The 13,169-nt window shown below is 42.3% G+C and overlaps 1 long non-coding RNA gene across 1 annotated transcript in view; it reads left to right on the top strand.

The window, feature by feature from the left end:
- The window catches only part of LOC142740594 (uncharacterized), a 367,864-nt gene extending 355,324 nt beyond the window's left edge, over window positions 1-12,540 (top strand). The window contains exons 2-4 of the long non-coding RNA XR_012880801.1: window positions 10,694-10,825; window positions 11,658-11,724; window positions 11,923-12,540. This is a non-coding gene — a long non-coding RNA (uncharacterized LOC142740594). The remainder of the gene's footprint in view (window positions 1-10,693; window positions 10,826-11,657; window positions 11,725-11,922) is intronic.
- Window positions 12,541-13,169: the final 629 nt, after the last annotated feature.

Raw genomic sequence — 13,169 nt, 5'->3', positions numbered from 1 at the left:
GTCATTTGTTGTAGGTAAAAGAGGAGTGGTGTAGCAATATTGGTACCAGAAGAACGCGCCTCCAAGAAATGAAGAGGAATTTGGCGCGCTACACACCTGTTGGATCGTGGAGTAACACATTTAGGAAAGGTATGGACAGCACTTGCGATCGGGAGTGTTGAATATTCTGGGCCAGCAGGTACTATCCTATATTTAAACTAGATGTTAGGAAATATTGGTGTAATAATACTCCTAAAAATGCACCAATTCTGGAGATGGAAAGGCCGTCTGAAGGGGTAGGAGGAGGCCGGATTTTTTTTAACACCATGTGTGCATGCACTGAAGGCTTGCACACATGTTGTTAAATTCATTTTTTATAGCCTGACAGTCCAGAATACATACAAGTTTGTCACACGTTAAGACAAAGAATGTTTTCCAGTTTGAATTGGTGTTGTGCCCCTCATTCTTTCCCATATTGTGGGCAAAGAATGGGTCATTTGTTGTAGGTAAAAGAGGAATGGTGTACTAATTTTGGTACCAGAAGAACGTGCCTCCAAGGGATGAAGAGGAACTTGGCGCGCTACACACCTGTTGGATTGTGGAGTAACACATTTAAGAAAGGTATGGACAGCACTTGCGATCAGAAGCGTTGGATATTCTGGACCAGCAGGTACTATCCTATCTATAAACTAGATGTTAGGAAATATTTGTGTAATAATACTCCTAAAAATGCACCAATTCTGGAGATAGAATGACCGGCTGAAGGGGTAGGAGGAGGCCGGATTTTTTTTTAACACCATGTGTGCATGCACTGAAGGCTTGCACACATGTTGTTAAATTCATTTTTTATAGCCTTATAGTCCAGAATACATACCAGTTTGTCACACGTTAAGACAAAGAATGTTTTCCAGTTCGAATTGGCGTTGTGCCCCTCATTCTTTCCCATATTGTGGGCAAAGAATGGGTCATTTGTTGTAGGTAAAAGAGGAGTTTTGTAATAATATAGGTACCAGAAGAACGCGCCTCCAAGAAATGAAGAGGAATTTGGCGCGCTACACACCTGTTGGATCGTGGAGTAACACATTTAGGAAAGGTATGGACAGCACTTGCGATCGGGAGCGTTGGATATTCTGGGCCAGCAGGTACTATCCTATATTTAAACTAGATGTTAGGAAATATTGGTGTAATAATACTCCTAAAAATGCACCAATTCTGGAGATGGAATGGCCGGCTGAAGGGGTAGGAGGAGGCCGGATTTTTTTTAACACCATGTGTGCATGCACTGAAGGCTTGCACACATGTTGTTAAATTCTTTTTTTATAGCCTGATAGTCCAGAATACATACAAGTTTGTCACACGTTAAGACAAAGAATGTTTTCCAGTTTGAATTGGTGTTGTGCCCCTCATTCTTTCCCATATTGTGGGCAAAGAATGGGTCATTTGTTGTAGGTAAAAGAGGAATGGTGTACTAATTTTGGTACCAGAAGAACGTGCCTCCAAGGGATGAAGAGGAACTTGGATCGCTACACACCTGTTGAATCGTGGAGTAACACATTTAAGAAAGGTATGGACAGCACTTGCGATCGGGAGCGTTGGATATTCTGGACCAGCAGGTACTATCCTATCTATAAACTAGATGTTAGGAAATATTGGTGTAATAATACTCCTAAAAATGCACCAATTCTGGAGATGGAATGGCCGGCTGAAGGGGTAGGAGGAGGCCGGATTTTTTTTAACACCATGTGTGCATGCACTGAAGGCTTGCACACATGTTGTTAAATTCATTTTTTATAGCCTGATAGTCCAGAATACATACAAGTTTGTCACACGTTAAGACAAAGAATGTTTTCCAGTTCGAATTGGCGTTGTGCCCCTCATTCTTTCCCATATTGTGGGCAAAGAATGGGTCATTTGTTGTAGGTAAAAGAGGAGTGGTGTAGCAATATTGGTACCAGAAGAACGCGCCTCCAAGAAATGAAGAGGAATTTGGCGCGCTACACACCTGTTGGATCGTGGAGTAACACATTTAAGAAAGGTATGGACAGCACTTGCGATCGGGAGCGTTGGATATTGTGGGCCAGCAGGTACTATCCTATATTTAAACTAGATGTTAGGAAATATTGGTGTAATAATACTCCTAAAAATGCACCAATTCTGGAGATGGAATGGCCGGCTGAAGGGGTAGGAGGAGGCCGGATTTTTTTTAACACCATGTGTGCATGCACTGAAGGCTTGCACACATGTTGTTAAATTCTTTTTTTATAGCCTGATAGTCCAGAATACATACAAGTTTGTCACACGTTAAGACAAAGAATGTTTTCCAGTTCGAATTGGCGTTGTGCCCCTCATTCTTTCCCATATTGTGGGCAAAGAATGGGTCATTTGTTGTAGGTAGAAGAGGAATGGTGTAATAATATTGGTACCAGAAGAACGCGCCTCCAAGGGATGAAGAGGAACTTGGATCGCTACACACCTGTTGGATCGTGGAGTAACACATTTAGGAAAGGTATGGACAGCACTTGCGATCGGGAGCGTTGGATATTCTGGGCCAGCAGGTACTATCCTATATTTAAACTAGATGTTAGGAAATATTGGTGTAATAATACTCCTAAAAATTCACCAATTCTGGACACGGAATGGCCGGCTGAAGGGGTAGGAGGAGGCCAGATTTTTTTTAACACCATGTGTGCATTCACTGAAGGCTTGCACACATGTTGTTAAATTCATTTTTTATAGCCTGATAGTCCAGAATACATACAAGTTTGTCACACGTTAAGACAAAGAATGTTTTCCAGTTCGAATTGGTGTTGTGCCACTCATTCTTTCCCATATTGTGGGCAAAGAATGGGTCATTTGTTGTAGGTAGAAGAGGAATGGTGTAATAATATTGGTACCAGAAGAACGCGCCTCCAAGGGATGAAGAGGAACTTGGATCGCTACACACCTGTTGGATCGTGGAGTAACACATTTAGGAAAGGTATGGACAGCACTTGCGATCGGGAGCGTTGGATATTCTGGGCCAGCAGGTACTATCCTATATTTAAACTAGATGTTAGGAAATATTGGTGTAATAATACTCCTAAAAATTCACCAATTCTGGAGATGGAATGGCCGGCTGAAGGGGTAGGAGGAGGCCGGATTTTTTTTAACACCATGTGTGCATGCACTGAAGGCTTGCACACATGTTGTTAAATTCATTTTTTATAGCCTGATAGTCCAGAATACATACAAGTTTGTCACACGTTAAGACAAAGAATGTTTTCCAGTTCGAATTGGTGTTGTGCCCCTCATTCTTTCCCATATTGTGGGCAAAGTATGGGTCATTTGTTGTAGGTAGAAGAGGAATGGTGTACTAATATTGGTACCAGAAGAACGTGCCTCCAAGGGATGAAGAGGAACTTGGCGCGCTACACACCTGTTGGATCATGGAGTAACACATTTAGGAAAGGTATGGACAGCACTTGCGATCGGGAGCGTTGGATATTCTGGGCCAGCAGGTACTATCCTATATTTAAACTAGATGTTAGGAAATATTGGTGTAATAATACTCCTAAAAATGCACCAATTCTGGAGATGGAATGGCCGGCTGAAGGGGTAGGAGGAGGCCGGATTTTTTTTAACACCATGTGTGCATGCACTGAAGGCTTGCACACATGTTGTTAAATTCTTTTTTTATAGCCTGATAGTCCAGAATACATACAAGTTTGTCACACGTTAAGACAAAGAATGTTTTCCAGTTTGAATTGGTGTTGTGCCCCTCATTCTTTCCCATATTGTGGGCAAAGAATGGGTCATTTGTTGTAGGTAAAAGAGGAATGGTGTACTAATTTTGGTACCAGAAGAACGTGCCTCCAAGGGATGAAGAGGAACTTGGATCGCTACACACCTGTTGAATCGTGGAGTAACACATTTAAGAAAGGTATGGACAGCACTTGCGATCGGGAGCGTTGGATATTCTGGACCAGCAGGTACTATCCTATCTATAAACTAGATGTTAGGAAATATTGGTGTAATAATACTCCTAAAAATGCACCAATTCTGGAGATGGAATGGCCGGCTGAAGGGGTAGGAGGAGGCCGGATTTTTTTTAACACCATGTGTGCATGCACTGAAGGCTTGCACACATGTTGTTAAATTCATTTTTTATAGCCTGATAGTCCAGAATACATACAAGTTTGTCACACGTTAAGACAAAGAATGTTTTCCAGTTCGAATTGGCGTTGTGCCCCTCATTCTTTCCCATATTGTGGGCAAAGAATGGGTCATTTGTTGTAGGTAAAAGAGGAGTGGTGTAGCAATATTGGTACCAGAAGAACGCGCCTCCAAGAAATGAAGAGGAATTTGGCGCGCTACACACCTGTTGGATCGTGGAGTAACACATTTAAGAAAGGTATGGACAGCACTTGCGATCGGGAGCGTTGGATATTGTGGGCCAGCAGGTACTATCCTATATTTAAACTAGATGTTAGGAAATATTGGTGTAATAATACTCCTAAAAATGCACCAATTCTGGAGATGGAATGGCCGGCTGAAGGGGTAGGAGGAGGCCGGATTTTTTTTAACACCATGTGTGCATGCACTGAAGGCTTGCACACATGTTGTTAAATTCTTTTTTTATAGCCTGATAGTCCAGAATACATACAAGTTTGTCACACGTTAAGACAAAGAATGTTTTCCAGTTCGAATTGGCGTTGTGCCCCTCATTCTTTCCCATATTGTGGGCAAAGAATGGGTCATTTGTTGTAGGTAGAAGAGGAATGGTGTAATAATATTGGTACCAGAAGAACGCGCCTCCAAGGGATGAAGAGGAACTTGGATCGCTACACACCTGTTGGATCGTGGAGTAACACATTTAGGAAAGGTATGGACAGCACTTGCGATCGGGAGCGTTGGATATTCTGGGCCAGCAGGTACTATCCTATATTTAAACTAGATGTTAGGAAATATTGGTGTAATAATACTCCTAAAAATTCACCAATTCTGGACACGGAATGGCCGGCTGAAGGGGTAGGAGGAGGCCAGATTTTTTTTAACACCATGTGTGCATTCACTGAAGGCTTGCACACATGTTGTTAAATTCATTTTTTATAGCCTGATAGTCCAGAATACATACAAGTTTGTCACACGTTAAGACAAAGAATGTTTTCCAGTTCGAATTGGTGTTGTGCCACTCATTCTTTCCCATATTGTGGGCAAAGAATGGGTCATTTGTTGTAGGTAGAAGAGGAATGGTGTAATAATATTGGTACCAGAAGAACGCGCCTCCAAGGGATGAAGAGGAACTTGGATCGCTACACACCTGTTGGATCGTGGAGTAACACATTTAGGAAAGGTATGGACAGCACTTGCGATCGGGAGCGTTGGATATTCTGGGCCAGCAGGTACTATCCTATATTTAAACTAGATGTTAGGAAATATTGGTGTAATAATACTCCTAAAAATTCACCAATTCTGGAGATGGAATGGCCGGCTGAAGGGGTAGGAGGAGGCCGGATTTTTTTTAACACCATGTGTGCATGCACTGAAGGCTTGCACACATGTTGTTAAATTCATTTTTTATAGCCTGATAGTCCAGAATACATACAAGTTTGTCACACGTTAAGACAAAGAATGTTTTCCAGTTCGAATTGGTGTTGTGCCCCTCATTCTTTCCCATATTGTGGGCAAAGTATGGGTCATTTGTTGTAGGTAGAAGAGGAATGGTGTACTAATATTGGTACCAGAAGAACGTGCCTCCAAGGGATGAAGAGGAACTTGGCGCGCTACACACCTGTTGGATCATGGAGTAACACATTTAGGAAAGGTATGGACAGCACTTGCGATCGGGAGCGTTGGATATTCTGGGCCAGCAGGTACTATCCTATATTTAAACTAGATGTTAGGAAATATTGGTGTAATAATACTCCTAAAAATGCACCAATTCTGGAGATGGAATGGCCGGCTGAAGGGGTAGGAGGAGGCCGGATTTTTTTTAACACCATGTGTGCATGCACTGAAGGCTTGCACACATGTTGTTAAATTCATTTTTTATAGCCTGATAGTCCAGAATACATACAAGTTTGTCACACGTTAAGACAAAGAATGTTTTCCAGTTCGAATTGGCGTTGTGCCCCTCATTCTTTCCCATATTGTGGGCAAAGAATGGGTCATTTGTTGTAGGTAGAAGAGGAATGGTGTAATAATATTGGTGCCAGAAGAACGTGCCTCCAAGGGATGAAGAGGAACTTGGCGCGCTACACACCTGTTGGATCGTGGAGTAACACATTTAAGAAAGGTATGGACAGCACTTGCGATCGGGAGCGTTGGATATTCTGGACCAGCAGGTACTATCCTATCTATAAACTAGATGTTAGGAAATATTGGTGTAATAATACTCCTAAAAATGCACCAATTCTGGAGATGGAATGGCCGGCTGAAGGGGTAGGAGGAGGCCGGATTTTTTTTAACACCATGTGTGCATGCACTGAAGGCTTGCACACATGTTGTTAAATTCATTTTTTATAGCCTGATAGTCCAGAATACATACAAGTTTGTCACACGTTAAGACAAAGAATGTTTTCCAGTTCGAATTGGCGTTGTGCCCCTCATTCTTTCCCATATTGTGGGCAAAGAATGGGTCATTTGTTGTAGGTAAAAGAGGAGTGGTGTAGCAATATTGGTACCAGAAGAACGCGCCTCCAAGAAATGAAGAGGAATTTGGCGCGCTACACACCTGTTGGATCGTGGAGTAACACATTTAGGAAAGGTATGGACAGCACTTGCGATCGGGAGCGTTGGATATTCTGGGCCAGCAGGTACTATCCTATATTTAAACTAGATGTTAGGAAATATTGGTGTAATAATACTCCTAAAAATGCACCAATTCTGGAGATGGAATGGCCGGCTGAAGGGGTAGGAGGAGGCCGGATTTTTTTTAACACCATGTGTGCATGCACTGAAGGCTTGCACACATGTTGTTAAATTCTTTTTTTATAGCCTGATAGTCCAGAATACATACAAGTTTGTCACACTTTAAGACAAAGAATGTTTTCCAGTTCGAATTGGCGTTGTGCCCCTCATTCTTTCTCATATTGTGGGCAAAGAATGGGTCATTTGTTGTAGGTAGAAGAGGAATGGTGTAATAATATTGGTACCAGAAGAACGCGCCTCCAAGGGATGAAGAGGAACTTGGATCGCTACACACCTGTTGGATCGTGGAGTAACACATTTAGGAAAGGTATGGACAGCACTTGCGATCGGGAGCGTTGGATATTCTGGGCCAGCGGGTACTATCCTATATTTAAACTAGATGTTAGGAAATATTGGTGTAATAATACTCCTAAAAATGCACCAATTCTGGAGATGGAATGGCCGGCTGAAGGGTTAGGAGGAGGCCGGATTTTTTTTAACACCATGTGTGCATGCACTGAAGCCTTGTGGAGTAACACATTTAGGAAAGGTATGGACAGCACTTGCGATCAGAAGCGTTGGATATTCTGGACCAGCAGGTACTATCCTATCTATAAACTAGATGTTAGGAAATATTGGTGTAATAATACTCCTAAAAATGCACCAATTCTGGAGATGGAATGGCCGGCTGAAGGGGTAGGAGGAGGCCGGATTTTTTTTAACACCATGTGTGCATGCACTGAAGGCTTGCACACATGTTGTTAAATTCATTTTTTATAGCCTGATAGTCCAGAATACATACAAGTTTGTCACACGTTAAGACAAAGAATGTTTTCCAGTTCGAATTGGCGTTGTGCCCCTCATTCTTTCCCATATTGTGGGCAAAGAATGGGTCATTTGTTGTAGGTAAAAGAGGAGTGGTGTAGCAATATTGGTACCAGAAGAACGCGCCTCCAAGAAATGAAGAGGAATTTGGCGCGCTACACACCTGTTGGATCGTGGAGTAACACATTTAGGAAAGGTATGGACAGCACTTGCGATCGGGAGCGTTGGATATTCTGGGCCAGCAGGTACTATCCTATATTTAAACTAGATGTTAGGAAATATTGGTGTAATAATACTCCTAAAAATGCACCAATTCTGGAGATGGAATGGCCGGCTGAAGGGGTAGGAGGAGGCCGGATTTTTTTTAACACCATGTGTGCATGCACTGAAGGCTTGCACACATGTTGTTAAATTCTTTTTTTATAGCCTGATAGTCCAGAATACATACAAGTTTGTCACACTTTAAGACAAAGAATGTTTTCCAGTTCGAATTGGCGTTGTGCCCCTCATTCTTTCTCATATTGTGGGCAAAGAATGGGTCATTTGTTGTAGGTAGAAGAGGAATGGTGTAATAATATTGGTACCAGAAGAACGCGCCTCCAAGGGATGAAGAGGAACTTGGATCGCTACACACCTGTTGGATCGTGGAGTAACACATTTAGGAAAGGTATGGACAGCACTTGCGATCGGGAGCGTTGGATATTCTGGGCCAGCGGGTACTATCCTATATTTAAACTAGATGTTAGGAAATATTGGTGTAATAATACTCCTAAAAATGCACCAATTCTGGAGATGGAATGGCCGGCTGAAGGGTTAGGAGGAGGCCGGATTTTTTTTAACACCATGTGTGCATGCACTGAAGCCTTGTGGAGTAACACATTTAGGAAAGGTATGGACAGCACTTGCGATCAGAAGCGTTGGATATTCTGGACCAGCAGGTACTATCCTATCTATAAACTAGATGTTAGGAAATATTGGTGTAATAATACTCCTAAAAATGCACCAATTCTGGAGATGGAAAGGCCGGCTGAAGGGGTAGGAGGAGGCCGGATTTTTTTTTAACACCATGTGTGCATGCACTGAAGGCTTGCACACATGTTGTTAAATTCATTTTTTACAGCCTGATAGTCCAGAATACATACAAGTTTGTCACACGTTAAGACAAAGAATGTTTTCCAGTTCGAATTCGCGTTGTGCCCCTCATTCTTTCCCATATTGTGGGCAAAGAATGGGTCATTTGTTGTAGGTAGAAGAGGAATGGTGTACTAATATTGGTACCAGAAGAACGCGCCTCCAAGGGATGAAGAGGAACTTGGCTCGCTACACACCTGTTGGATCGTGGAGTAACACATTTAAGAAAGGTATGGACAGCACTTGCGATCGGGAGCGTTGGATATTCTGGACCAGCAGGTACTATCCTATCTTTAAACTAGAAGTTAGGAAATATTGGTGTAATAATACTCCTAAAAACGCACCAATTCTGGAGATGGAATGGCCAGCTGAAGGGGTAGGAGGAGGCCGGATTTTTTTTAACACCATGTGTGCATGCACTGAAGGCTTGCACACATGTTGTTCTCAGTCGTTTTTAATATGATGTCTAATTTAATTATTACTGTGTATTATCCTAATAAGGCTCAGCAGTAGCCAGGGCCGGCCTTAGGGGTGTGCGACCTGTGCCATTACATAGGGCGCATCCCTCCAGCAGGTGGAACGGGGCGCCGCGCTGGCTCCCTTCCACTGCTTGTGTTTTAGAAGTGGCCGGGCAACTCAGCAGCTGCCTTTCCGCCTGGGTGCTTCTCTCACTGACATCGCGTTTCTAGCAGCGAAAATCGGGATTCCTCTAGGAGATGGGGGCATTGGGGATTGGCATTTGTAAATTGCCCACATTGTGACCCCCCCTAATGTCAGTCATGGACACCTGGGCCTGGGTGTGACTGCAACCTCTTCACCCCTATAGTTATGTTCCCTGGGTTTACACTAACATTACAAAATGTTTTCAATGTCTGACTCGTCCTGTGATAGAAAATGAAAGGTGTGAAAGTAAATATATTATTATTCATTCTAGATATGGGGTTATTTTATGTTTATTCCATTATGTATTTTACAGACATTTATGACATCTGAATATGTGGCACCAGTGACAGCCGACATGCTAGGACATACACTGTATATATGTAAGTATTATAGCAAATGACAACCTATAGAAATTCTATAATCTGATGTCATCCAGAATGTTCCTATAGAGACACATGACAAGACTATGGGAACAAATTCCCCAATGTTGTTCATCCAGGGCCTGTCTTAGGGGTGTGCGACCTGTGCGGTTACACTGGGTGCATCACCTGTCACTAATGAATGGGGCGCCACTGGTCTTGATGTCTGGGGCACCCATTGCTTGAACACTCAATCCCACTCTTCATGTAAAAAAAGTAAAGGGCACTGCTCAGGATGCAGATACAATTCCTTGATAATGGATTACATTACAGTGTGGCAGACAATATTTGTCTGGCAGTGTTATTTGGGCACTTTATTTGAGTACTATATTCTACTCCATAAAGCTGAATTCAGACGCTGCAGATTTGCTGCGCGGCAAAATTCACAAGTGTTACAGGTGAATAGTTACAGTCTCAAAAACTCATCCACATGTACCAAAAGTAAACGTTGGGAATTTTGCTGCAGCTTTATATTATTAATATTATAGAAATGCTCCATAAAGAAGATATTATGGTATTAGTAATATATAAGGGACTTGTTATTTATGTAATTTCCTAATACACATTTGGCTTATGGGGGAGCACACAGCGCACACATAGTGACTACATTACCGGTACTGCAGTCTGTGCGCCACCATACAGGTCCGTCCACATGAAGTTGCTGTGTACATGAGCCCTAATGTACATTTCCTTCATTGTTGGGTGGTCTATACTGAGCACACGTCTGTCTGGAGAAATGTTGCCATTGATTGAGATTTGTCCTAATACATTGTCTTTCTTTCTCCTAGAATTAATTCCTCATAAGAGTTAATGATAACCACACGTCCCAGGAGGGCAGATCAAAGATTAAGCAGAGCCCTCCACCTCACATCACATAACATTCTACATTCAGTCGGATGTATTAAGTAGGAGAGTCCAAGGTCAGTGTATTTTATTAACTGCATCTCTAAATGATCACATAGTGTGTATTACTGGTCAATACTGAAGAGGGCACTATCACCATAGATGGCCTGGGCACCCTCAACTTACACTGCCGATCCGGCATTTAGGGCCCAAACCTATAATATAAAAAAACAGAAATATACAATCCCTAATTTATTGACTGAGTGATGTTATTTGGGCACTGTATGATTAAATTATTTGGACACTACATGGTGCATCATAAGGGGGAGGACGTCACAGATACTGCACATGTCACCAATAAACCTAAGGCCGGCCCTGGATGTGACACAATAGCTGCCACGTGACATGCCATCCACACGGACATGACCGCTGTGGCCTAGCAACTAAAGACAACAGAACCACAAGCGCAGGAGCCACAGGGAATATAAAAAATGAGTAGGGACAATTTGTTATTTTTAGCCATATGCGGCTTAGACTAAGGTTTATGAAACTATCAGAAAACCCCTTTAATAATTATTTTGTCTGTTGAATCCAGAAATCCAATTTACCATTTTCTACTCTCTCTGCTCCAGTCCAAAAGACTCCACAAAAGACAAATTAGAAGTTTTCCATTAAGGATAAGATTATATAGAAGAATAACAATAAGCTCCTGGTCCCTGATACAAAATCTATACTAGCGTCCTCCAACTATTATGTGCCATTATACTGCTGGTGTTATTTGTTTGGCAGAGGGGCATTGGACTCGCCCTGTGATAGAAAATGAAATGTGTGAAAGTAAATATATTATTATTCATTATAGATATGGGGTTATTTTATGTATGTGCATTAAACCCATTATGTATTTTACAGACATTTATAACATCTGAATATGTGGCACCAGTGACAGCCGACATGCTAGAAGATCCACTGTATGTATGTAAGTATTATAGCAAATAACAACCTATAGAAATTCTATAATGTGATGTCATCCAGAATGTTCCTATAGAGACACATGACAAGACTGTGGGAACAATCTCCCTCATGTTTTCAATAGGCTGAACATATATTTGTTGATATGATGAACCATACAAAGCGCACGTCATAATATCTTCACAGTTTATACTTTTTGTTCCAGAATTTCTTGAGATCGGCTGCCTGCTGCCAGGGGGACTCTCTGAAGTAATATTTCATCTATATGCGGTATGTCCATCATTAGTTACTATATACAGTATCCACCAGTAGCTCTGTACATTGAAAAAGTAATGAGCGGGCAAAATGCCAAGAAAGGCGTAGCAGTGGGGAACCTTGGATAGTTGGTAGGAATAGGCATAATGTAAGTTAGGGGTATCTTTGTCCAAAATGCTGGCCACATGGCTCGGTTTGGGACTGAACGTAGGTGTAAGGTAATTGGGTGAGGGAGTGTAGGGGGATTTTAAACAGCTTTGGTCTGCCAACAACATTTGCGATGTGTCAAGGCCTGGATGCAATAGACAAGGACTTAAGTGAGTTTCATTACACAGTCATAATCTGCAGGCATAGGTGATAATGGACACTGGCAGAATGTTTTTATATTTACAGCACTCAAGCGGAAAGCAATGGAAGGTGCCAGGATATTGCCACGTATAGAGCCCCCACAAGTCATGCAGCACAAGGACCTGGACTTGGGGTGTACTGGATTGTTTGGAGCAAATGGCATCAAGGAAGCAAGGCAGGTATCCTCAATGGTATCATTCTAGCAAAAATTTGAGGGAACATGGCACGATGATGGGCCAAGTGCCAGGATCCTTGCGCAGGAATCCAGGGTCGATGAAGGCAGCAATATCCCAGTAGGGCCTCATAATTTCAACATGGGAGAGGGACACCTTGGGGTTGCCAAAATGTTTAGAACACGGGGTACTGGCACAATGTTTGGAATTACAGGAGCAGCACATCTGGATGTAAAGAGAAGCAGAAGACGGCAACAGTAGCTGGTTGAGTCTGATTCTGATCTGTCAGATGATAATAAGTGGTCTGATGTTGGGGATAGATGGGCTAATGGGCAAGACGTTTAAGATGCTGAATTTTTTTTTTACGCAGGTTAAAGTAAAAAGGTAAAAGCGAGGAGGCGTGATACCGAAAGCCAATCCTTTACTGGAAAGAGGGGGTAAAGTTTGGGGCCAGGAAACATGTTTGTTGATTTCTACCTACACACACTTGTCCCAGGAATTGTTGGGAAACATAAGGGAGGAAAGGCTTGTCTAGTTTTTGTGATGTCTATGGAAGATTTTGTTTAGTATTGCAGTGTTATGGTGGTGGAGCAAGGACCCCCTTATTGATCAGGTGCCAATAAAAAGGGATGGTGCCTGTGAAGCAGGCTGGTAAGTATAAAAAAAAGACATCTGT

The sequence above is a fragment of the Rhinoderma darwinii genome, chromosome 2 (assembly GCF_050947455.1).
Source record: "Rhinoderma darwinii isolate aRhiDar2 chromosome 2, aRhiDar2.hap1, whole genome shotgun sequence".
In the NCBI taxonomy this organism is placed as follows: domain Eukaryota; kingdom Metazoa; phylum Chordata; class Amphibia; order Anura; family Rhinodermatidae; genus Rhinoderma; species Rhinoderma darwinii.
This window is presented reverse-complemented; position numbering and strand designations above follow the sequence as displayed.